The following is a 24,225-nucleotide window of genomic DNA, read 5'->3' as shown; positions in this document are numbered from 1 at the left end:
CTTGGAGTGTAGATATTTTTAAGCTAATTGATAACACCCATATCTATGAGTTAGTCAAACTGAGACAAACTTGATGTTTGCTTATGAAAACTAAGAAGCCCAACCAAGACATAGGCTGAACTGGAGTTGGAGCTACAGTTATAACTAGTATTAGTTATAATTTGAAATGTAATAGATATTTGAAAAGGTAATCATCGCATGAATGAAAAACCCTCCTTATGCCCTCTCAAATGATGTTTTCTTTATCATCCACCACTTAGTGTAGCCTATAGTTCCTTTTCCTGAGTGGACTTAAGGGACTTTGTTGATTTCTGAGAAAAAGTTTTTACACATTCTTTTCTAAAAATATGTCAGTTGAAATGCTTAACAATTTATCTCCTAAAAATTAAAAGGCTTAAACTTCCATCAGTCTTTTATGTTGACCCAGTTCTAAAATGGTTGGCAAGCAACACAATTAAGTATAAAAATAAACTTTTGGGTTTAGTTGTTAATCAGAGGAGTTGATGTTGGAATGAATATAAAGAGTTGCCAAGAAAAGCTTTCTTTCAACTGAAAATGAGAATTTAGAGGGTACTTCACAGACCTAGGGTGCCAGAAGATTTAAAATCTTCAGGAATGTATGATAGATAAAACAGTCGCTGTTCTTTCAGATTAGCTGAAAGGGAAGAAGAAAGGAAAGAGATGTCACAAACCAGGGATCATTTTACCCTTATATGAGTGATGCATGATGAATTATGGAGATATTAATTTGTGTTTGTGTGTTTTTTCCCTCCTGTTTTAGAATATCCTTCCTTCTTTCTTAGCAGATGGAGAAGGAAAGGGTGTTGACGGAGGTGGGAGGTAGGGCCAGGACTATTGTGTAAATGTGAGTCCTCTTTAAGAAAGAGAACACAGAAGTAAATACAGAACAAGAATTTCCTGATTATGGCACCGGGGAGATGTTTAGATCTTAATAAGGCTTCTCTATAGATCTTAATAAGGCTTCTCTACCTGCTTTGTGGGAAGAAAGGCAGTTAGTCCACGTCCTGAGTCTTTGAATCTGGCTGAATCCTCACATATCATGGGCCACACTAACTTCCCAGATGTTTAGTTTCTGAGAATCTGAATCTGACACCAAGAAGACTATCAGTTCTCTGGAAATGAAGACCACAGTTTGCTAGTTGCCAGGAGTGTCCATGGCTATACATTCTCGAGCACACAGTAGCAGTGACCTAGCTGGGTATTAGATGTAGAGGCGGAAGCAGCCAACAATAAGGGCCAGAACTTTGGTTGCTGAGCTGAAGTGTTCTTGTGATTGAGTTTGGCACTGAGCAAATGAATGCCACTGATGGATGGTATCATCCCAATTCAAAATGACCCTGGGAACTCAGAAAGGAGCCACACAGCATGGGGCAAGAATGGAAGGGAAATTTCTCCGTGCTCTGGCAGCATCATGGCTCTGGGAATGTTATACAATCCAGTGGAGGCTGCAAGAAATCCCAGAATGAGTGATATCACACTTCTTGACAATATTGATGAGTTGGCTTTTTCTTGGACTCCAGTGCAGTAGATACCTGTTATACAAGGAAGCCTTAGAGATCTAAGGCTTTTCTTGAGATTGGAAAAACACAGACCCAATGTTTTCTTAGTAGAAATATTAGAGCTAGAATTAATCCATTTTATTCCAACATCAGAAGAAAGTTAGAAGATGCATCCAAGTCAAATGACTGCAAGTTAGAGGAAACCCCAAAAAAAGGAAAAATCAAAGTGAAATTTAGCAATAGTCAATTAATATAGTAGTTAAAGACAAAAAACTACTTAAATTTACTGAGCTTCATAATTAGAATATATCATGATGATATTTTAATGAAGTATAATTACCTTACTTAAACCTCTTTACTTATTTCCCATTACTTTTAAGATAAAGATAATAGCTTCTTAAGTGGTCTTCCTGCCATGTCCCTTTCCTGTCCCATCCTGCACCTCATCATCTTGCTGAACACAAGAAAACAGAGTGAGCTGTTTAAATGGAAATTAAATCATGGCACTCTGCTCAAAACCTGATCACTGTTGTTTTTCAGTCACTAAGTCATATCCCACTGTTTGTGACCCCATGGACTGCAGCATGCCAGGCTCCTCTGTCCTTCACTATCTCCCAGAGTTTACTCAAATTCATGTACATTGAGTTGGTGATGCTTTCTAACCATGTCCTCCTCTGCCACCTCCTCCTTTCGCCTTCAGTCTTTTCCAGCATCAGGGTCTTTTCCAATGAGTTGGCTCTTTGCATCAGGTGGCCAAAGTATTGGAGCTTCAGCATCAGTACTTCCAATGAATATTCAAACCCTGATAACAGATTCTTATTCTACTCCTAGTCTGAATCTTACAGAGATCAAGGAGTTTCTATATGATTGGACCCCACTCATGCACTATTTTGCTGATCTCATCTCCTACTATGCTCCCCCTTAATTCCTTGGATCATACTGTTCTTCAAGCATTTGAATTAAGTCTCATCTTAGGGCCTTTGCACTAACTTTGCCCTCTTTCCTGCTCTTCCTTGGCTCACTCTCTCAAACTCATTTTGACTCTCTGCTCAAACACCACATTATCAGTAAGGCCATCCCTTAACACCAAATAGTCCCCAAACTTCAACCCTCATGCTTCCATTTCCCTTGGCTGTTTTATTGCCTTTCATAATATTAGCCACCTTTGGTATACTAGAAATGTGCTGATCTATTGTCTGCTTCCCTAACAAGGAGATGGTCCCCAGTTATTTGACCAAAACCTGGGAGAGTTAGTTCTTGGTTCATATGAGGCTCTCAACAGGTATTTGTTAAAAAGATAAATAAAATCTACCATAGAAACGTGGATGCTGTGCAGGCACAGATTGTGTTAAACCTCCATCCTTACCTCACAGTCCTCATTTTTAGCTATTCTGACCTCCTTCAAGTTTTTGAACACATTATTTTCCTTTTGGCCTCAAAATTACTGTTCTTTTTTCTGTGCTTGACTGTTATTCTTCAATACCATTCCCTGATGAGTCCTCACTTATCCTTTAAGGCCAAAGCTAAATGCTACTTTGTCAGAGAATCATTTCTTGATAAAGCCCCATAACATTCAATACAATATCTTGTTTGTACTCTTTCTGGAACCTAACACTCCTGCAATTCCTATGAATAGATTGTTTTGGGAATGTTTGTCTTCACGCTTATCTCTTCTACTGAACCACAAATTCTGTGAGGGTTTGCTTGTTCACCAATACATCTCCGAAGTCCAGCAAATGGCTGGGACATAGTGAGAATTGTAAAATAATATTAAATGGATATTTGAAAGGAGTGTGTTTTGATAGGAGATAATTTGAAATAAATCACTTCCTGTTTTATGTCCTAATCACTCATCTTAGGGCCTTTGGTTAGAGTTGGTTTTTCTTCATGCCCTTTAGCTGTGAGAATAACAAAGCATCATCATTCTGCACAGCACTGAGAACCAGAATCCTAAAAGAAAAAAGTGCACATTCCAGAGGAAAAGCCTCAGCTTTATTACAAAAATGTCAGCTTTGTATGTTAGGAAAACATGATGATTACCTCAATTTCTACAGATTCTTTACCATACCTGTGGCAACTAGAAATTATTGAAGTTTAAATGGAAGAAAACATTTATGGAGGAGCAATCACCCAGGATGCAGTCACTGGCTCTCCAAATTCCTCCCTGGGCAGCATTACCTTAGTGAATTCACCATGGTCCTTGGTCTTACAGATATGAATGCAGGATTTTATAAGTAAAACGAATAATTAAATTCTTAGAGACAAACTTATCAGAATTAAATTCACTTGAAACTAATAAGTGAACTAGAAAGCCAAGTCATTAATTTGCAATCAGGGAATATTACTCTCTGGTGACTACGGTCCTGATGTCTCCTACTCAGGAGTAAGATGGAGTATAAACCAATAGGCTCCTCTGTCAGGACAGAGAGTGGCCAAAGGTCTGGAGGATGGTTCATCCAGACATTATAAGACCTTGTGATCAGGGAGGTCACGGTCTCCTGGTCTCTTTCTTTGCAACTTGGTTTGTAGACAGTTAGATCCTCCAAAGCCAACTTATTACATGGCTGCTCCTTTTTCATGATGTATGCTGTCTGCACAGAGAAGGCAATGGCACCCCACTCCAGTACTCTTGCCTGGAAAATCCCATGGACAGAGGGGCCTGGTGGGCTGCAGTCCATGGGGTCACTAAGAGTTGGACACGACTGAGCGACTTCACTTTCACTTTTCACTTTCATGCATTGGAGAAAGAAATGGCACTCCAATGTTCTTGCCTGGAGAATCCCAGGGATGGGGGAGCCTGGTGGAATGCCGTCTATGGGGTCTCACAGAGTCAGACACGACTGAAGTGACTTAGCAGCAGCAGTAGCAGCATGCTGACTGCACATGTGACAATTTCACTAATTAAGTGATATTCTAGTGTGTTCCCATGGAACTAGAAAACATTTTGCTAAGTGTTGTTTTCAAGTCATTTAATTCTCACAGGACAATCTTATTTCCCTGTTCTCTGAGTGCTGGGGGAGGCTTCATTGCTCAATCCTAAGAGCTTGGGAATACATGGAAATAAATTATTCTTACCCTTTCCTAAGGCAATGGAAATGTGTATAATTCACTAGATACTACAGGGGTATTTCTAAAGTTACTGTTCTATATTAACATTTTCCTACTCTAAAAGGAAAAATTACTCAGAAGTCTCCCTATTTATTCTGAATAATGGCTGGCAGAGATGTCAGGTTATAGCCAGAAAGGCAGAGCGTATGGACTGGCCAAGAGCACATGTTTGACCTCTGTAGAGACATTCACTTTTTTCCATAGAAGAGATTCATCTCATTGTTTCCTTGAAACTGGAAAAGATGAGGTGATGAAGAATGAGTGTGTGTGTGTGTATTGTGTGATTACGTCCCTTCTGATATTTGGGTCCCAAAGCACCCATGTTCTCTTCCCATTGTCATGCGGCCATCCTATATGAAAATAAACCTACTTCAGTATCATATATTTCCCTAGCTGAGCCTGACTAGTAACAAATGTTAAGGCCTCCTTCAGTGGGTAGAGACAGGGAAGTCCCTCCTCTGACAGTAGCTTTGGCTGAGTAAACAGCTTTTGAATACTCCCAGTTTAGCTCCAGGCCCTTCCTCGGTCAAATGAACGCCCTCACAAATGGACTGAGAAACGCCACACAGAGGCTCTGTCGCTGTCCTTGCAAATGGACAGTGGCAGGCCAGGGCATGTTAAAACCTTTATGTGGTGCCTCCTAAGTCAGGCTGAACAGGTCTCAGTGGAAATTGCCAATGGATAAAAGCTCCTGTTAGAAATGGTCCTTCAATGAAAAGTTTTGGAATTCTTAGGGTTATAACCCTTCAGCCAAATCCCATTATTTTCTGTTTCTGCCTTTGAACTACATGGAACTACAGAAGTAAAGCCATTCTAGAGAGAAAAGAGGGGAAGTTTGCTGTGGAGGGGAGAGAAATGACTTAGTGTTCTATCTTTGTAAAAAAAAGTCTAGTTTTTTTTAAACAAGAGATAGCTATGAACTGAAAGTGACTCTCGGGGGGGCGGGCGGGAAGTTTAGATGCTGGTGTGATTGGTAACTTGGTGATGGTAGCAGCCTCTCCATTGAAGCAGGTGTGGAAGACCCAGTTGTCATGCACCACAAAAGCTTGGGCCAGGCTCCAAGTTATAAGATCAGGCAGTCCCCAATTAGATGGTGTTAGTACACGTCTCTTATTGTTCCTCTCAAAGTAACCTTTAATAATGCTTTTCCAGTTGTGGCTACAGGTCCTTTACTGTCCATTTTCCCCCTTATTTACCATTTTATTAAGCATTTCCTTGCATTCTATTTTCACAGAGTTTAGTAGTCATTAACTGGGTAATTGCAAGGAAATTCACAACCAGTGTCATCAGATGCCAGAAGAAGGAAATGGGGGCATAGAGAGGTTAAGTGAATTGCCCAAATTCACTTAAGCCAGTAACCAGAGCAGAAGGGTGAATTCTCTTTGCCTATGATTCCTTGTCCACAGTGAATCCTGGGAATGGCTGGCCACTTTAATTTTAATTTTTCCTTTGAGTGATTATTATTATTTATTTATTTATTTGGTCACATTTGTTATCCAATTTTTCTCCATTTTCTGGACAAGTGAGAGTCTTACAGAAACTATTATAATGATATCTAGAAAAGACATTCCCAGCCACCACATTCAGAAGGCACAATTTAGAAATTACAGCTGGAAGGCACTAGTAACGCAGAAAAAAATGCAAAGGCACCCTCTCAGTAGAAACATTTTATACCTCTCCACATTGCCACAAACTCATATATGTTCCAAACCCATTATCACAAGAAAAGTGCACTTAGAAAACATGCACACACATTTGAAAACCACCGACACACACACACACGTACATACACATACACACAAGTATACAAAAACTCTTTCATCCTATGCCCCTGATGTCTTGACTAATTAAACTGAGTTAATAGGCTAAATTCCTCTGTTCATGGAATTCTCCAGGCAAGTCAGGAACACAAAACTAGAGATTTCAGTTTCCAACCCCAGTGTATATATTTTCAATAAATATGCCATAAAGAAAATTCATCTTTCAGTTTTTTGCCAGTCCCTTCTTTCTTTGGGACAAATGAAAGGGATTTGTGGAGTTAGAGGTGGTAAATAAATAATAATTTCATAAGAATTATAAATATTACAATGAAAGCTTTTAAGAAGAAATAGGGCATTAACTTTTCCTTTGATGCTTTGCCTTTTCTACATTTGAGGTCTATTTTTAACATAGTCAGAAAGGATGGATAAGGAATTATAATAGTTGGAAGATAAAGATCTTCAGTAAGCCAAAGTTGGTACTAAGATCCCTTTCAGTTCAGTTCAGTTCAGTCGCTCAGTCGTGTCCTACTCTGCGACCCCATGAATCGCAGCACGCCAGGCCTCCCTGTTCATCACCAACTCCTGGAGTTTACTCAAACTCATGTCCATCCCTTTAGCTTCCCCAAATAACTTCTCAAAATAACTCTTATAAAGGATAAAAGATGTTTAAAATGAAATTTGGGATTAAATCTGTTCAAGTAGAATAAAAAATCAAAATACAAAATATGTTTATTATCTTTTATCCAAAAATAAAAGAGCCAAACCCATGAGCTTGAGATGCCTGAGATAAGACCTAAACTAATCTGATCTAGCTTATAGATATGACCTTTTAATTTCAGAATTAACTGTGAGTGCGGGCTAAGCAGTAGGTGGAAGCAGGGAGTCGAGTGGACAGAGAGAAGTATTCCAAAAGGAGGAAACAGCATGCCTGAAGATCAGGAGAAGAGGAAAACAGAAACACAAGGATGGAAGACATTCAGTATTGCTGGTGAACTAAGTGTGAGTGGAGGGTACAAAGAAAGATTGGAAAGGGAGGCAGAGCCAGAGCAAGAACTCAGTTATTTGTCCTGGGACTCATTAAAATTGGGGAGAAAGAGAGGGTGGACCTCATTTCTTTCCATCTGCTTGTGAAACTATAAGAAACCAGAAGAATGTGTCATACATTCTTCAGTTAATATTCAAGCAATGTGGGCATCAATTGCAGAGTACAAAATAGCGACGATTCAAAAGTTCCTTTCCTGGTCTATTTATAATGGAGCATAAATTAATCTTGAGATGTGTCAGAAGCCACCGTCCACAAATACAGACATCAGACTCCTTAGACCATCATGGATTATCCTCTCTTCTCCTTGCACACAACCTTTGTCCTGATATTTTATCATCCTCACCCACTTCTAAGGCTCCAGACTCAAAGGGTTAGGACTGATAACATGAGTTATCAGTCAGTATCTGCTTAGGTTATGCAGAGTCTTGTCTCTAGAAGACATGGAGCTGTGTGTTTTTGGTCTGAGAACTGACTCAAGTCTGGAAGTTGAGTGAAGAATTGATTTTTTTCACTATGGCAGTTAACATATTTTAATTATTCTTGCTATTGTTGTTGTTCAGTTGCTAAGTCATATCTGACTCTTTGCAACCCCATGGACTGCAGCACACCAGGCTTCCCTGTCCTTCACCATCTCCCAGAGTTTGCTCAAACTCATGTACACTGAGTCGATGTTGCCATCCAACCATCTCATGCTCTGTTTCTCTCTTCTCCCGCCCTCAATCTTTCCCAGCATCAGAGTTTTTTCCAATGAGTCATCTCTTCACATTAGGTGGCCAAAGCACTAGAGCTTTAGCATCAGTCCTTCCAATGTATATTCAGGACTTATTTCCTTTAGGATTGATCCTTGCAGTCCAAGGGATTCTCTAGAGTCTTCTTCAGCACTACAGTTCAAAAGCATCAGTTCTTTAGTGCTCAGCCTTCTTTATGGTCCAGCTCTCACATCCATACATAATTACTAGAAAAACTATATCTTTGATTATATGGACCTTTGTTGGCAAAGTTATGTCTCTGTTGTTTAATATGCTGTCTAGACTTGTCATAGTTATTCTTATTATGTATGAGATAACTTGCTATACTCATAACTATTCTTGCTATATTATACTAAATCTGTGTCACAGGACAGTGTCTTTATATCAATAAATATCTCCTATCCAGCCTTGTGTTCCATGCCCCATTTCTAATCTAGAACCCTCAGGGTCCATTTTCAGGCATATTTCAGTGTTGTTTGCAACACATTGGTCAGATCATTTAGATCTTTTATTAAATAACACTCTTCTTCCCATAACACAGGTAGCACTTTCCCTGTGAGCCCATGCTAAAACTGTTCTCTAGTTATTGGCCTAAATTCAGTGAAGGCAGTGGGGCACAGACCTTAGAAGTCAAGCATGACCCTGTGAGGCAATGGCCTCAAATACAGCCTCTATGTGGCCTCCAAGTTAGAGGAAGCTGTTTTCTGCTAGCAGCTAGGGCATGCATGTCAACTCAGCATGGTCATAAAAACCTAGAGGTTCAAGATTTCCTTCTGTGTTGGCCCAGATATCTCCACTGAGGCTTCAGTGTCCCTTCCAGCACCCTAATCAAGAAGAGAAAGGTTGCTGGGGCTTTGTTTGCTGTCTGGTTGGTTGTTTGGTTGGGTTTTTTTGTTGTTGTTGTTTGTTTGTTTTTCTTTTCTTTTCTTTAATTCTACCACTCTGCTAATCAAATCATGGTCATGATTTTTCAGAACAACCCATCCTCCAACAGCAAGAATTTGGGTGTCTTTAAATGTAGCCATACATTTTTGGATTTCACACCATGCATTAGACTGATAGCTGGCTTATCTGAACTTATTTTCCTCCTTCCAAGCTCTGATAGCTGGTAACAAAACCCAGCTCCTCCAGAAAGATTATAATTGTCATTTCCACCATGCCTGTAAAATGCATGAAACAGACTACATCCCTTCCATCTGTGTTTCATCCCACCACAGGTGGCAGTCTACTATTCCTGGGCTATAACAAGCCAGGAGTAATCATCACCCCACTCATTAAGAGCAATAAGGTCCTTATCACACACAGCCAGTGACAGATCCAATTCCAGAATCACATTCTAAGTGGCTTCCTAGGACTACTTTTAGTATCAACTGTCTTCACTTTATCCTTTAGAAGTAGACCCTGAGTCTAGGACTCAGGTTCAAGTAGTTTATATGTTTGAGTGATACCAAGAAACACTATACAAGAGTATAAAATGTGACACAGAGAAGAGAGAGAAGCCAATCAAAGTGCTATCCCTGGTGAGCATAGTCCCACTGGTCAGCTATGAGGCAGTGTGGAGCATGAGCCCAGCAGGGGTAGTCATCGACTCCCTCAATTTTCCATCAATACCTAGCAGTCATTGGTGAGTATGGCTTGGGCTTTCAGAATGGTTCATGGTTCATTAATTCCCTGACACTCTATCCTGTACCTTTCCCACCCACCATGCCCCCTCCCACCCCCACCCCCACACACAGGAGGCCCAAGAAAGCCCTCAGGCAAAGAGTAATGAGGTTTTGCAGTTGAAAATGAAGCCCAGAGACACAGAAATAGATTACAGGAGTATATGGACAGGACAGTGAAATTATCTGCTTTAGTTTTCTTTTACTGAAGCAAAGCTTTAAGAAATTATATTCATGCAGTCTTTCAAATCTCATCTCTCCACTCCTCTTAATTATAGAATTAATATGAAAACATATGCATAAGTTTTGTATGCATTGCAAGATTTTATATCATGTGACTCAACATCTATTTGTTAAAATGAAAGTCACTCAGTTGTGTCTGACTCTTTGCAACCCCATGGACTATACAGTCCATGGAATTCTCTAGGCCGGAATACCAGAGTGGGTAGCCTTTCCCTTCTCCAGGGGAACTTCCCAACCCAGGAATTGAACCCAGATCTCCTGCATTGCAGGCGGATTCTTTACCAGCTGAGCCACAAGAGAAGCCCCTAAAATACTGGAGTGGGTAGTCTATCCCTTCTCCAGGGGATCTTCCCGACCCAGGAATCAAACCAGGATCTCCTGCACTGCAGGTAGATTCTTTACCAACTGAGCTATCAGGGAAATGAACATATAAATGGTACTTTCTAATTGGAGAGAGTTTATCTTGAAGCTACTGTGAACTTCAAGAGACAAATAATGCTCTAGTCATCGAAAATTAGGTGACCATATATTATGACCATATACCATATATTGTTTTATCTCATCAAACTGATGACACTTTTTTGAATTAAAAAAAGTCAAATATCTCAGTACCTATGTAGAAATGCCTTTCAACTGGTAAATACATAATTTCATCTATTCAACAAATATTTGTTGGCTATGTGCTATGTGCTTGGCATTGATTTAGGCTGAAGAAATAAAGCAGCAAATAAGACACAAATAACTTTTGTCTCACAAAATGTGTATATATGTTTGAGTGTGCATGTGTGTATCTGTCTGATATTTATCCACTAAAATTCTACACTGCACTATATTTACTTAGAACCCAACATTCAAAAGGAATCACAATATATTATTTAACCATCTCGATCATACAATTTTTCAAAGAAGCAGGGCAACACTATAGTAATAATTAAGCTCTATCAGCAAGTGATTTTGGGGAAAATGAACAAGACAGGCAAAGGAGACTAAGCAAGCTGAGTGATGAATGAGATGATATTAAAATTTCTGACAGAGAACATAGGTCATACTAAACACAGAAAGAAGAGATTCATTTTGGTACAAAAAAAATGTGGCATCTCCTTTCATAGAAACTATGCACTGCATTTACTTTAATACAAAGCTTTTAAATTCTATTAAAATAAAAATTAAATTTTCAGACTGGAAGAAGCTTATGGAATTAATTATGATGATAAAGAGGTGTTTCTATAGGGCTGCAAATGTATGAGAAGAAATGAATAGAAGACACAGCTCCATTTGGGGCTTGTCAAAGGTTTTCTAGGAGGAATTATTTGGATATTTTAGAGATGGGGTAACTTTGGTTTTCATATACAAAATAAATTTTGTGAGATAAAATTCCATGTAGATTGTAAATTAAGAGAGTGTCTTTCCTATACCTTCCCACAATTCTTTGGGTGTTTTTACCAGGACACCCTACGGGGATTTGTGAGCAGGTGTGGACATTTTTCTGATGGAATGATCCCAGAGGATCAGGCTTCACAATGAAGTGAAAATGAACCCTCTAAGTGGCCCTCAATCAAACAGGGGGAAAAAATGAAACAAAAAAAAATGTGTGACACAAAGTATTACAGATAGCACTCGAGATTTCCAGAAAGAACTCTAAACTCAAATCATCAAGGGCAACATCTGAATGCTGATTATGGGATTTTGTTTTCTTCATCCATATTCACACATTCACCAACTGCTCCTTCACTTTTCTTCTTGTTTATTTGTTTGCCAGAAAGATAGATCAGCTAATCATAAACAATGAGGGAAATGGCAGTTTGAAAGCAATAAAGTAGAAAAAAAAAAAAAATCACGAGAAGAACTGAAATCAAAAGATGAATGTTTATAATATAGTGCAGGGCAGAGGGTAATCCAGGCAGACTTGATCAGACACAGGGCAATGAGAGCAACTTTATTAAAGTCTTTGAAAAGTCTTTGGGGACTTGGACACAAAGAAGTCACTAGAGACCTTAAATGTGTGATATGCTCTGGCTTCAGAATTGAGTCTCACACCAACAGGCTCTGGTTTATTAAAATATAGACATTGGCCCAATTGTCATGCTATTTTGCTGAAGGTGTATAAAACTTTTTTGTGACACACCATAGATAGAGCAGAGGCCTATAGTGATATTCAAATCATACCATGTATACAATAATCTCTAGTTCCAGATAATGTTAATTCTGCAAGTACTTTCTAAAGGTGAACTTGATTTTCATACCTTAATAAGGTACACAAAACCTTAATAACATGTGAGAATGTTCAAACCTCTCGTAGTGCAGACTTCAAGAATGAGCAAAAATTACTCAAGGTTTTAGGAAGGTCTCCAAACCTTAGAACAAACACCCCATGAGATCTTTAATGTCATTACAAAGCAAAGGAGTCTAAGTTTATAAGTTCTCATCTGAAACACCCTAACACAGTGAAGTACGTGCTGGGTGATTTATCCCTTCTGGAAGAATGAAAGGTTGCATCGGACCTGGTGAGATTTTAACCTGTGATCCTAGAGAATCTTCCAGAGCTTCAAACCTGAAGTTTGATGTGTAACCTACCGGTTTAAAGGGACCTACATTTTAGTACTGGAGAGTCTGACATAGTGGGTGGGTATATCAGACATCAGAAAGAGCAGTTTAGTCAGCAAGATATCTATATTCCCTGTTTTAATCATAAAAAGATGATCTTCCCAAGAGCTACCACAAGGAGAATTTCAATACATACTGAGTGAGAGCAAATCATGATGCTGGAATTTTCCTTTATGGAGCTTCAGCCTCACTTTAGGAAAAAAGCCCTCCCTTGTTCCTGAGACTAGAGCAGGAACAACAGGAAAATAAGACTAGCCTTATTTTACTAGAAGAATGCTTGTGATGATGTATGTTATGCTCAAATTTGTATGATGCTATTGTTGTATATACATCATTCTTGGGTTCAAAGTACAGTGATCTTATTTATCTTGATTTAATTAATATTTCTCAGTATTATGGATTTTCATTATTATTACATGGATTCAGACAATTAAATAGCATTTTTTGAAACACAGCATACTAAATTATACTTGGTGACCTGCTATAGCGGTGGTTCTTATTAAGAGAAGCTTTTGCAAATGACATTCTCACCCATCACCATTCCACACTACCTGTTCCAACAAGAGGCCAACGTCTCAGCCAGCAGAATAGACTTTCTTCCTTTCCTGACTGTTGTTTTTAAGCTTCTTGAATACATCACTTTTCACACTTTGCATTTATATATTATTTTATTTTGTGGAGGGTGAGGCGGAGCATGGGAAGAGAAGACAGTTTTAAAGGGTGAAAAACAAGATAAATTCTTTTGGAATATGATATAAATCTCAGTATAACCATTTTTTTTTTTTTCCTAATCACAAGCAGTACCAATTTTTGTGACTCAGTTCAGTTCAGTTCAGTAGCTCAGTCGCGTCCGACTCTGCGACCGCATGAATCCCAACACACCAGACCTCCCTATTCATCACCAACTCCCGGAGTTTACTCAGACTCATGCCCATCGAGTCGGTGATGCCATCCAGCCATCTCATCCTCTGTTGTCCCCTTCTCCTCCTGCCCCCAATCCCTCCCAGCATCAGGGTCTTTTCCAATGAGTCAACTCTTCGCATGAGGCTACTTACTGGTTAAATTCATTTTTCTTTTCGGCCACTATTACCAATTTCTGCCCAAATGATTAAATTTGCTTTGGAGTTAATCCAATGTGGATTTATCAAACAAAAAGACAGCTAGAAAAAAAACACCTTATCTTGTCTTTCTTTTTTTTTTTTTTTCTTCTTGTCTCTGTTCTTCTCTTTTAACCATGGTACTGCCCTTCTCAAGAAAATGAGTCTAATTTTAAAATAATGGCTTTTAATATTAATGCCACAAATAAAAATCAAATTTTAGTAAAATTTGACATGCATAATGTCTTCCCATTTCCCTACTCTCCCTATAAAAATGAATTGAACCTCAAAAGAAAACAATCACATATCGATGTGTTACACATCTCTGCAACTGATTTCCAGAATATTTTGATAGAAGTTTCCATTTTGTATTTTGGCTGCCTTAACTGCCTCGTGACTAGTCTAGCCACTTAAATTGTATATTGGGAAAATAATTTTTTTCCTTCTAAGCACATTACTTACTGTACATAGGTTTCCAGATTAAATACAGGATAGCCAGTTAAATTTGAATTTTAGATTAAAAAACAAAGAATTGTTTAGTGTTTTTATGTCTATAATACTACATGGGACATATTTACACTAAAAATTTAGTATTTCTAATCTGAAATTCAACTTTAATTGAGTGTCCAATATTTTTATTTCTTAAATCAGACAGCCCTCACTATGCTCAAAGATGAAATAAAAGGGTTTAAATGACTTGAAAAGTGAGCAGTATTTTTGATTGTGCAAGGATTTTGTGGAGTTTTTATCTATAATTTGAATAAATTCTTCTTTGAGACTTTGGTTAAAAAATATTTCTTTAACTATTATTACATATTTTGATGATTACCCATGTGTGGATGTTTCTTTTGTAAATCTTATATAGTCTGGTATTAGGATTGTTATTTTGATCCTGTATCCATGTCTATTGGCTGTTATGGTAAACCTCAAATTTGTATTTTGATAGTGTCTGGTCAGACATGGTTATAGTCACAGAAGATGTTAGAACTACAGAGTATTGTTTTCTCAAATATTCCTCCTTGTTTCTTCCACTCTTCCATCACTAAGAAAATGGGAATATTGTTGGCAAGAAAGGTGTGTATCCCAGATCCCCAAATCCTGAATAGATGAATCTCATAAGAAGGCTGAAACTGGGAATTAGAAGTCTATTCCTACACTCTGTGATTTTCATCTTTACTCTTCCCAGAGCGTTGACTTCCATCTTCTCCTTGAAGACTCCTCTCAGTTCTTCATACGTGCATGTTAAAGCACTTCAGTCATGTCTAACTGTTTGGGATTCTGTGGACTGTAGCCCACCAGGCTTTTCTGTCCATGGGATTCTCCAGACAAGAATACAGGAGTGGATTGCATTTCCTTCTCCAGGGGATCTTCCCAAGCCAGGGATTGAATCTGCATCCCCTTAGTCTTCTTTAATGGCAAGAGGGTACTTTACCACTAATGCCACCTAGGAAGCCCCTCAGGTTTTCATACCTCATGATAAAACTGTGATACCACAAAATTATTACTTTAAATGTACAGGTGCATCTATTATAAAATCCTCCATTTCAGTTCCAATTCCTTAGGAATAAAAGACATCACTGTTCCAACAAGGAAAAGATGAGCACCTCTGCACTAATAAGCTATGGTCAAGGATGGTGTCATCTAGTACATGCATGATGGTGACTCTCTCTTGATGGAGAGTAGCTCCTTAGAGAAGACCAGCCATTAGTATGTAGGCTGGAAAGATACCCAGTAGGTATCCATTCTGAGTATTAAAGAAGAGAAGTTTATAAGTAAAGTGGGATTCAAGAGAAATTCTGTGGCTTAGGATAAGATTAGGTTTGGGTAGGTTGGTGGAGCTTATGGAGCCTCTGGGAATAAGGGTACATCCAGCAACAAGAAAATTTGGCCTTATACCAGAAATCAGAGATGCTGTACATTTCAATGTTATGCAAAGGTGATGTTCTAAATACTTCTTTTTCCAGTGTCTCATTTTAATGTCACACTGAGACTTCAACTTAAAATGATTTGCTTTACAATTTTGAGTGTGATACACAAACATATCGCCAAACATGTAGTGCATGATTACTATGGGAAGACACTATGCTAAGTGCTCAGAAATTGTTTGAGAAAGGAACAGGGGGTAGGATATAGGTTTTGTATTTTTATAGTTAGGTATTTGTTCATAACAGTAATAGTTAGAAATGTATTGTTTGTTCAATACAATGATGCATGATGTATGTATGATGACAGTTTCCTTGAGGAGTTTTAGAAGAAAAACTAGCTATTATCTCCTTAACTTGTTTAGAAGTAGGATCTGGTATTTTTATTTCATTAAACTTTGGTGACATTTTTGGTATTTTTAGATCCAGCACTCAAGTGAAGTTACAATTTAAAGTCTTAAAGAGTCTGCTGTCTGCATTATTTTACTAATTCTTATAGGAGATTTCATTAATAATAGCCAAAGGCAACCATAGCAGTTAAAGAAAGAAATTGAATTTAAATTTTTAAGATGAGACTAACTACTCTTGAAATATATTTTAGGTTTGTGGAGGTAAACAAAATGTAGTTAATGATAACCATGTGCCAGACACTGTTCTAGGTTCCTCATGCCCAGAGCACTTAAATAGTACCTTGAGTGTTAACTCATTTAAACCTCAGAACAACACTGTGAGGAAGATGCTATTATTACTCTAATCTTTCAGATAAGGAATCTGAGGAACTGGGAGGTTAGGAAGTTTTCCAAGGACGCGTATCCTGCAGTTCGTGGAGCCAGAGTCTCCTTCCAGGCAGTCAAACTCTGTGGCGCTTGCTCATTATACCACTTCAGGCTATTCTGTAACCAAGGCATCAGAACAGTGATTAAGTCATAAGCACATGATCTTTCTAAAAAGAGTGGATGCAGGGACCTCTCTGGGGGTACAGTGGTTAAGAATCTACCTTTCATGGTAGGGGACACAGACTTGATCCCTAGTTGGGGAACTAAGATCACACATGCCACAGGCCAACCAAGCCTGCGCAGCACAACAAAGATTCAGGACAGCAAAAAAATAATAATAAAATAAAAAAAACATTAATATAGATGATTATGTTTTTCAAAATAAACATTAGGCTTATTTATTTTATGTGCCTCAGTTCAGCGCAGTTCAGTCTCTCAGTCATGTCCGATTCTTTGCAACCCCATGGACAGAGAACACCAGGCTTCCCTGTCCATCACCAACTCCCAGAGCTTACTCAAACTCATGTCCATCGAGTCAGTGATGCCATCCAACCAACTCATCCTCAGTAGGCCCCTTCTCCTCCCCTCTTCAATGTTTCCCACCATTAAGGCCTTCTCTAGTGAGTCAGTTCTTCATATCAGGTGGCCAAAGTATTGGCCTCAGTCCTTTCAATGAATATTCAGGATTGATTTCCTTTAGGATAGACTGGTTGGATCTCCTTGCAGTCCAAGGGACTCTAAAGAATCTTTCCAACACCATAGTTCAAAAGCATCAATTCTTCATCACTCAGCTATTTTACAGTCCAACTCTCACATTGATATTTAACTACTGGAAAAATCAATTTTGACATATGGACCATTGTTGCCAAAGTAGTGTCACTGTGTTTTAATATGCTGTCTAGGTTGATCATAGCTTTCTTTTTGTCTGACACTTTGTGACTCCATGGACTATAGCCCACCAGGCTCCTCTGTCCATGGAATTCTCCAGGCAAGAATACTTGAGTGGATTGCCATTCCCTTCTCCATCCAAGGAGCAAGTGTCTTTTAATTTCATGGCTGTAGTCACCATCTGCAGTGACTTTTCAGCCCAAGAAAATAAAGTCACTCACTTTTTCCATTGTTTGCCCATCTAATTGCCATGAAATGATTGGACCAGATGCCATGATCTTAGTTTTCTGAATGTTGAGTTTTAACCCAAATTTTTCACTTTCCTCTTTCACTTTCATCAACAGGCCTTTAGTTCTTCTTCACTTTCTGACATAAGGGTGGTGTCATCTGCATATCTAAAGTTATTGATATTTCTCCCGGCAGTCTTGATTCTATCTTGTGCTTCATCCAGTCCAGCATTTCTCATGATGTACTCAGAATATAAGTTAAACAAGCTGGGTGACAAAATGCAGCCTTTACTCACTCCTTTCCCAATTTGGAACCAGTCTGTTGTTCCATGTCCAGTTCTAACTGTTGCTTCTTGACCTGCATACAGATTTCTCAGGAGGCAGGTCAGGTGGTCTGGTATTCCCATCTCTTGAAGAATTTTCCATAGTTGGTTGTGATCCACACAGTCAAAGTCTTTAATATAGTCAATAAAGCAGAAGTAGATGTTTTTCGGGAACTCTCTTGCTTTTTCGATGATCCAGTGAATGTTGGTAATTTGATCTCTGGTTCCTCTGCCTTTTCTAAATCTGGCTTGAACATCTGGAAATTCACGGTTCACGTACTATGGAAGCCTGTGGAGAATTTTGAGCATTACTTTGCTAGTGTGTGAAATGAATGCAGTTGTGAGGTAGTTTGAACATTCTTTGGCATTGTCTTTCTTTGGAATTGGAATGAAAAATGACATTTTCCAGTCCTGGGGCCACTGTTGCATTTTCCAAACTTGCTGGCATATGGAGTGCATCACTTTCATAGCATCATCTTGTAGGATTTGAAATAGCTTAACTGGAATTCCATCACCTCCACTAGTTTTATTTGTAGTAATGTTTCCTAAGGCCCACTTGACTTCACATTCCAGGATGTCTGTCTCTAGGTGAGTGTTCACATCATCATGGTTATCTGGGTCATGAAGATCTTTTTGGCATAGTTCTTCTGTGTATTCTTGCCACCTCTTCTTACTATCTCCTGCTTCTGTTAGGTCCAAACCATTTCTGTCATTTATTGTGACCATCTTTGCATGAAATGTTCTCTTGGTATCTCTAATTTTCTTGAAGAGATCTCTAGTCTTTCCCATTTTGTTGTTTTCCTCTATTTCTTTGCATTGATCACTGAGGATGACTTTTTTTTTTTATCTCCCCTTGCTATTCTTTGGAACCCTGCATTGAGATGGATATATCTTTCCTTTTTCCCTTTGCCATTCACTTCTCTTTTTTTATTCTCAGCTATTTGTAAGGCCTCCTCAGACAACCATTTGGCCTTTGCAGTTCTTTTTCTTGAGGATGGTCTTGATCACTGCCTCCTGTACAATGTCATGAACCTCCATCCATAGTTCTTCAGGCACTATGTGTATCAGATCTAATCCCTTGAATCTATTTCTCACTTCCACTGTACAATCATAAGGGATTTGGTTTAGGTCATACCTGAATGGTCTTGTGGTTTTCTCTACTTTCTGCAATTATGTCTGAATTTGACAATAAGAAGTTCATGATCTGAGCCACAATTAGCTCATGGTCTTGTTTTTGCTAACTGTATAGAGCTTCTCCATCTTTGGCTTCAAAGAATATAATCAGTCTGATTTCAGTGTTGATCATCTGGTGATGTCCATGTGTAGAGACTTCTCTTGCGTTGTTGGAAGAGGGCATTTGCTATGACCAGCACATTTTCTCTGCAAAACTCTGTTAGCCTTTGACCTGCTTTGTTTTGTACTCCAAGGCCAAATTTTCCTGTTACTCCTTGTATCTCTTGACTTTTGCATTCCAGTCCCCTATAATGTAAAGGACATCCTTTTTGGGTGTTAGTTCTAGAAGGCCTTGTAGGTCTTCACAGAACTGTTCAACTTCAGCTTCTTAAGCATTACCGGTCAGGGAGTAGACTTGGACTACTGTGATATTGAATGGTTTGCTTTGGAAACGAACAGAAATCATCCTGTCATTTTTGAGATTGCATCCAAGGACTGCATTTCAGACTCTTTTGCTGACTATGAGGGCTACTCCATTTATTCTAAGGGATTCTTGCCCATGGTCATCTGAGTTAAATTCACACATCCCAGTCCATTTTAGTTCACTGATTCCTGAAATATCAGTGTTCACTCTTGCCATCTCCTGTTTGACCACTTCCAATTTGCCTTGATTCATGGACATAACGTTCCAGGTTCCTGTGCAATATCGCTCTTTGCAGCATCAGGCTTTACTTCCGTCACCAGTCACATCCACAACTGGCTGTTGTTTTTGCTTTGTCTCTGTCTCTTCCTTCTTTCTGGAGTTATTTCTTCACTGATCTCAAGTAGCATATTGGGCACCTACCGACCAGGGGAGTTTATCTTTCAGTGTCCTATCTTTTTGCCTTTTCATACTGTTCATGGGGTTCTCAGGGCAAGAATACTGAACTGGCTTGCCATTCCCTTCTCCACTGGGCCATGTTTTGTCAGAACTCTCCGCCATGGCCCGTCCGTCTTGGGTGGCCCTACATGGCATGGCTCATAGTTTCATTGAGTTAGACAAGGCTATGGTCCACGTGATCAGTTTATGTGTTTAATGTGTCTATATGACACATTTCACTATTCATGTTCTTTAACCTTTAAATAAATATTTATTATATTAAACAAATGTAGCAGCAAAAAAATTGTAAACACAGGATAATTCTGACAATATACTCAAAATTGATTCTTAAGAAATCACACAAGAAAAGCTATATTTAAATAATATTAAAAGTTCTTACAATCATTCACTGAAAATCAGAGACATTATAAGATTCTAAAGGCAGTCTTATGAAAACTGTTTTCTCAATTTGTATTTCTTCTTTATTAAGGGCTGTTGATATTTATGCTAATAAAAGTTTCTAATATATTACTGGGCAATTCTGTTTAACATAAAAAATTATATGAGCTGACACTGTTCCAAGAAATAACCACTTTAATAATGATAGATAAAATCCTGGTTATTAAAAATAGCAAAAATAAAACTGTTCTTTATTTTGGCAACAATCTAAAAGTCAGCAATTAGATTTCAAATTCACTGTAAATCATGAAACTATCTTTTAATAAGTTTGTCTGTATTATTACATAATTTCTGTAAGCTTAAAACCTCCTTTCCACCTCCCCCAAGCTTTAATAAAACAGGAAAATATGCATCTCAATAGCAGATTAAGGTTTTTTGGTAGCTAAGCCTAATTAAAATGGCAACATTCCAGTGGTTTCTTTACCAGAGAGCAAGGACATCTGTAAGGGATATAAAGATACCAAACATTTTGATGCGTTTGTTTCCAGTGTGTGAATGTGGCAACAGAAAACACGGATTGATACTGGCTAAGCTACAAACAATGTTTGAGTTAGATGTTTGAAAAGAACACAGGATCAAAGCAGTTAAATGAATTTTTATTTTACGTTGTTCTTTTGCCTGCTATTTCTGCCTATTTTCAGTAGTCTAGAATTCCCCAAAATGTATCCAAGCATATTACAGTCCCCTCTTGGCAATGTCTTCTGTAGAGAAGTTCTACAGAAAAGAAACTGGTTCAACTTTAATTAACCCAGCATTTTCCAAACTCACTAACCATGAAATACTTTTCTTTTTTTCTCCCTCCCAGCATCAACCACATTCCCCTTTCAACATTGTCTGGAGGAATTGCTCTACCATACTATTTCACAGCATTTTAGAATATCATCCCTATATCTCAAATGTTTTTTAAGTGCTTTTTGTGTCCTGAAATTTCACAGTGGCCATATATATTCTATATTAAGGTAACAATCTAAGTTCAAAAATAGAGATGCAATGAGAGAAAACACAAATTATTTTGTCACTGAGAGGAAATGTCACAACGTTTACAAAAGCTGCTAGCTTGTGTTACACTGACCTGTGTAAATTCCCTGCTCCCTTATCTCCAATTATTGACTGAAAGCATTTGAGGCTCCAGATCACCCTATTTCCAGATTCATTTCATAGCTATTTTAATACCTATCAATGTGCATAGAACCAAGGAATCTGCCAACTGATATTTATTGAATTGAATTAAAGATCTCAGATTTGATCATACTGTTTATTTTCATTTTGTAGTTCCCAACCACTTGGAATTATACTAGCCGAAAATTGGCACTGAGGTTTTATTTTTTTACTTTATGATGGAATTTAGCAAAAGGTAAGCTTACAATATGCAGAAGGCAATGGCACCCCACTCCAGTACTCTTGCCTGAAAAATCCCATGGATGGAGGAGCTTCGAAGGCTACAGTAAATGGGGTCGCTAAGAGTCGGGGGTTGCTAAGAGTCAGGACATGACTGAGCGACTTCACTTTCACTTTTCACTTTCAGGAATTGGAGAAGGAAATGGCAACCCACTCCAGTGTTCTTGCCTGGAGAAGCCCAGGTTTCGGGGAGCCTAGTGGGCTGTAGTCTATGGGGTTGCACAGAGTCGGACACGACTGAAGTGACTTAGTAGCAGCAGCAGCAAGCTTACAATAAATTCAAGTATACAAATGAAATAGGTGGTACACATGAGTCAAGCATTTTTATAAGTCTTAATTAAATTTCTTTTTGAGTCTTATACATAGTAGGGCTGAAAAAGCTAAAAGTACTTTTTCTGAAGCTTTTATTCATTTCTATATTTTATTTTACAAAGAATAAGACATGTGTTTTTCAAATCACTATATCAGTGGAGTACCTAGATACTTTTTCTAATTTTATAATTTTTAAATCCCAAGGATTTTAAAACCATGAGAGAGAGAGATATGGAGAATTGCCGGGGGCCATTTTCCTTGGGAGCAAATATTTCAGATGAACAAACTTAACTTAGCAGAAATATTTCAAAGCAGAAGTTTGTTTTTTCTCAGGTTACATTTTTCACCTGACATGTGGCACAAGATGAACAGATAGAAGGTTATAAGTGCAGGATTGGGAAAAGGTTTTATTTCACACATAGTATAGCTTGTGCCTCAAGCTAGTTAAATCTGTTCTGACATGCAGATAATGAACATGTTCTTTAATGCAGTCACATTCTGCTTTTTGTAGAAACTTTTATACTAGACCTCATTCCCTGGAAACAAAAATAAAACTCAGCATTCAGTGATAAAAAAAAAGATATTCAGTAAAACAATAATCTAAAATTTACCATCTGATATTTGCTAGCACTTGATATTTCTGGTATATTTTTAACAGTTAAAATTGTCTGATACTTTCTTACGCAGAAAATGACCTTGAATCCATAGCAAGACAAAATTTTAAGCTTTAATTAAGTACTGTAAGTGAAAAATGCATACCAAAGTGTTTTGAATATCTGTTAGGTTAGCAATAGTAATACTTATAATAAGAGTTATTCAAATATTTTAAGTTCAAAATTTCACAAATTTTCCATTTTTAGATTAAAAGTTAGTCATGATTTTCTCCTTTTATTGAAGTGTACATTTTTATTCTTGTTTTTGTGTTCACTGGAATGGATAGCCTATCCCTTCTCCAGCGGATCTTCCAAACACAGGAATCAAATTGGGCTCTCCTGCATTGCAGGTGGATTCTTTACCATCTAAGCTACCAGGGAAGCCCTGTTCATATACAATTTTACTTATTTGGTAAATAAAGTCACAATGCACTAGAATTTTTTTGCACAGACATTTATATAGCAAAATATAATGGTTAGCATTTGGCTAAGGAACAAAACCACTCTTGATGTGTCCTACACAAAGGGATTCAATATAAGGGATCAGAGTTACAAGTATTTACTAGAGCCTGCCTGCCTCCTTCCTTCTTCCTCTAAAAGGCATTAGGCAAGGACGGTGATGTTTGCATGTTGGAGGATGGTATCGTGGAAGAGGAAGTTAGAGCAGTCTGATGGCAGTCAGTAACAAGAGTTTGCACCAAGTTCACACAAAGACAGCATGTTGGAGCAGAAGGGCAGGATTGTCCCAGGAGCAGTCAATAATGGAAGCCTACACAAAGTTGATGTGTTTGAGCAAGGCAGTACGTACAGTCTGGCAACCCCAATAATTAGTTACAGTGAGGAAATTGAGCAACAAAGTAAATGTAGTGAGAATAGTAGGAACAGGTTTCTCACTGGAAGGGAAGGAAGGTCTAAATACTGAAATAAAGAACTCTGAAAGAAAACTTGTGGTGTTAGATTGAAGTTGGAGACATTGATATAAAGTCATGGTTTTTCAGACAAAGGTAGAGAAAGATATATAAGAAGGTAGATGGTAGATAGATGATAGGTAAATGAATAATGGGTAGATGTGTGCTAAGTCACTTCAATCATGTCCAACTCTATGCGACCCTATGAACTGTAGCCCTCCAAACTCCTCTGTGCATGGGATTCTCCAGGCAAGAATATTGAATTGGGGTTTTTTTTTTTTGGTTTGTTTGTTTGTTTCATTTATTTTTATTAGTTGGAGGCTAATTACTTTACAATATTGTAGTGGGTTTTGTCATACATTGACATGAATCAGCCATGGATTTACATGTATTCCCCATCCCGATCCCCCCTCCCACCTCCCTCTCTACCCAATCCCTCTGAGTCTTCCCAGGGACCAGGCCCGAGCACTTGTCTCATGCATCCAACCTGGGCTGGTGATCTGTTTCACTATAGATAGTATACATGTTTCAATGCTGTTC

This window comes from Cervus canadensis, chromosome 2 (assembly GCF_019320065.1).
Source record: "Cervus canadensis isolate Bull #8, Minnesota chromosome 2, ASM1932006v1, whole genome shotgun sequence".
NCBI lineage: Eukaryota > Metazoa > Chordata > Mammalia > Artiodactyla > Cervidae > Cervus > Cervus canadensis.
This window is presented reverse-complemented; position numbering follows the sequence as displayed.